The 3,412-nt window shown below is 40.4% G+C and overlaps 1 pseudogene; it reads left to right on the top strand.

Annotated features, from left to right (window-relative positions):
* The window catches only part of LOC116067807, a 3,316-nt pseudogene extending 2,262 nt beyond the window's left edge, over nucleotides 1-1,054 (top strand).
* The last annotated feature ends 2,358 nt before the right edge of the window (nucleotides 1,055-3,412 follow it).

Genomic DNA, 3,412 nt, shown 5'->3' with positions numbered 1-3,412 from the left:
GAGCAAGATCCTGAAAGTCATCCGCAAAAACATTGTGAAGAAGTGCCTTGAGCTCTTCTCTGAGTTGGTTGAAGACAAAGAGAACAACAAGAAGTTCTATGAGGCATTCTCCAAGAATTTAAAGCTTGGAATCCATGAAGATTAAACTGTCGCCGCCTCTCTGAGCTCCTTCGCTATCATACCTCTCAGTCTGGAGATGAGATGACTTCCCTGTCAGAGTATGTATTTTGCATGAAGGAGACACAGAAGTCCATCTACTATGTCACTGGTGAGAGCAAAGAGCAAGTGGCAACTCTGCCTTTGTGGAGCGTGTGCAGAAACGGGGCTTTGAGGTGGTGTATATGACTGAGCCTATTGATGAGTACTGTGTGCAGCAGCTCTAGGAATTTGATGGGAAGAGCCTGGTCTCTGTGACTAAGGAGGGCTTGGAGCTACCAGAGGATGAGGAAGAGAAGGAGAATACAGAGGAGAGCAAGGCAAAGGTTGAGAATCTCTGCAAGCTCATGAAGGAGATCTTGGATAAGAAGGTTGATTGTCATCTCCAATAGGCTTGTGTCTTCACCCTGCTGCATTGTGACAAGCACCTATGGCTGGACAGCCAACATGGAATGGATCATGAAGGCCCAGGCATTGCGAGACAACTCTACAATGGGCTACATGATGGCCAAAAAACACCTAGAGATCAACCCTGACCACCCCATTGTGGAGACCCTGCGGCAGAAGGCTGAGGCAGACAAAAATGACAAAGCTGTCAAGGACCTGGTGCTGCTGCTGTTTGAAACTGCTCTGCTCTCATCTGGTTTCTTACTTGAGGATCCCCCAAACCCACTCCAACCACATCTACCGCATGATTAAACTAGGCCTGGGCATCAATGAAGATGAGGTCACTGCCAAAGAGCCCAGTGCTGCTGTTCCTGATGAGATCCCCCCACTAGAAGGTGATAAGGATGCCTCCCGCATGGAAGAAGTAGATTAAAGACTCCAGGAAGCCCTGCCCTCTGTATAGTATCCCTGTGGCTCCCCCAGCAGCCTTGACTGGCCTGACTGACCTGGCTCTCTGTTCATCTACAAGAATCTCTTCTACCCTATCCTTGTGCCTTAAGGCAGGAACATCCCCTCCCACAGAATAGCAGGGTGTTGTGTATTGTGGTTTCTTTTTGTTTGTTTTATTTTGTTCTGAAATTTAAAGCATGCAAAATAAAAAAGCAAGTCACAGAATAAAAAATAGATTATTATTTGTCTATAAAATCATGAAAAATGTTGTCTGCCCATAGTGTGATAAAATTAAAAAAAATAAACTATTGGGGAAATTTCAGATATATAATGGAAATGAAGGAATAAAAATTTTCAAAAGCTTTTAGGTGAGCATACAAAGTAATGAATTTTATTAAATCTCTCTCTTAATATAGATGTGTATGTGTGTGTGCCTATATGTTTAAAGAACATACTTCCAAGTCAATGAATCCAAAAGAAAATCATAAAATGCTTACAGACAAAACAAAATAAAACACAGCGATACAACTTCATGAACTAACACACACACACACACACACACACACACACATACATGTATATATTTGAAAAAAAATCTTCAGGCCATGGATAGAGCTTAGTTTACCTTGTATAAAACTTAAATCAATAACAACCAATAACCTAATCTCTACAATAATCTAGAACCACTAACCTAAATGTTGACCAGGAAAATAAAACAAGGTATATGGGAAATAAACAGAATAAAGATATTCATGAATACATGAATACCTATGAATACATACATATTCATATATATGAAATAAAAATGTAATATTGAGGAAAACCAACACATTAGAAAACTTACTTCATGACAGAAAATGTTCAGGTCCATGTAGAAGTGAACTAAAAGTATCCACATTATCTAATTGGTGAACAGAATATGGTTTGTGGCATCTACATTCAATGAATTCTTATTTGTTCACCAAAAACAAAGTGCTGATATATACCTACAACATGAGTGAGCCCTGAAAACATTACACTAAGAAAGAAGCCAGACAAGAAAGGCTGAATAGTGTATGATTTTATCCATATGAATTGTCCAGATAGGCTAAATGGATAGCCAGAAACCACATTCGTCACTGAAAAGAGCTGGCAGTGGGGCACAGTTGGGAGCAATGACCAATGAATATGGTGTTTCTTTGAGGGGGTATTACATGTTTTGAAGTGAGTGGAGATGGTGGCCTAAGTCTGTAAATATACCCAAAGTCACTGAATTGTACATGACAAATGGACAGAAGCTACAATCCATAAATGCTATCTATCATCTATCTATCTATCTATCTATCTATCTATCTATCTATCTATCTATCTATCTATCTATCTATCACCTATCTATCTATCTATCAATCATCTATCTATCTGTCTATGGTGGTTTGCATATGCTTAGAAGGTGTGGCCTTGTTGTCATTGTGGTGGTGGGTTTTTAGAAGTCTCCTCTTAAGCTTAGGCTCCACTCATTGTGGAAGAGAGCTTCTTCTTAGCTGTCTGAGCATGCCAGCCAACCCCCTAGCTGCAGTCAGATCAAGATGCAGAAGTCTCAGCTCCTCCTGTGTTGTGTCTGCCTGAATGCTACCATGCCTTCCGCTATGATGATAATAGACTGAACCTTTGAACTGTAAGCCAGCCACAATGAAATGTTTGACTTTATAAGAGTTGCCTTGGCTGGGCAGTGGCGGTGCACGCCTTTAATCCCAGCACTTGGGAGGCAGAGGCAGGCAGATTTCTGAGTTCAAGGCCAGTCTGGTCTACAGAGTGAGTTCCAGGACAGCCAGGGCTACACAGAAAAACCCTGTCTCGAAAAACAAAACAAAACAAAAAAACAAAAAAAAAAAACAAAAACAAAAGTTGCCTTGGTCATGGTGTCTCTTCACAACAATGGAAACCCTAACTAAGGCACTATCTATCTATAGAAAACTGCCTGCAATAACTTGTACATCCATGCTTATTGAAGCACTAGTCACAAAAGCCAAGTTATTGAATCAGTCCAGATGCCTAACAGCACAGGTATGGATAAATAAAATGCACCCTTACAAGTATGCATACACACACATGTACACATGCATACTTGTATACACACACACACACACACACACACAATGAAATTTTACAAAGAAGAACCAAATGATGGCATTTGCAGGAACTGGATGGAACTGGAGATGATCACCTTAGCAAAGCAAGCCAGGCTCAGGCAGAAAGATGCAAGTTTACTTGCATATGTAGAATCTAGATCCTGCTAAAAGACTTGAAAGTAGAAATAAGACAACATGGAAAGGGGAGGGAACCAGAGGAAGAAGGGAAACAAGAGAAGGTAGTTGGAGATAAATATAATCAGTGGGTATAAATGTATATACAAAAGAAAATCTCATAATAAAGCCCAATA

The sequence above is a fragment of the Mastomys coucha genome, chromosome X (assembly GCF_008632895.1).
Source record: "Mastomys coucha isolate ucsf_1 chromosome X, UCSF_Mcou_1, whole genome shotgun sequence".
Lineage (NCBI taxonomy): Eukaryota > Metazoa > Chordata > Mammalia > Rodentia > Muridae > Mastomys > Mastomys coucha.
This window is presented reverse-complemented; position numbering and strand designations above follow the sequence as displayed.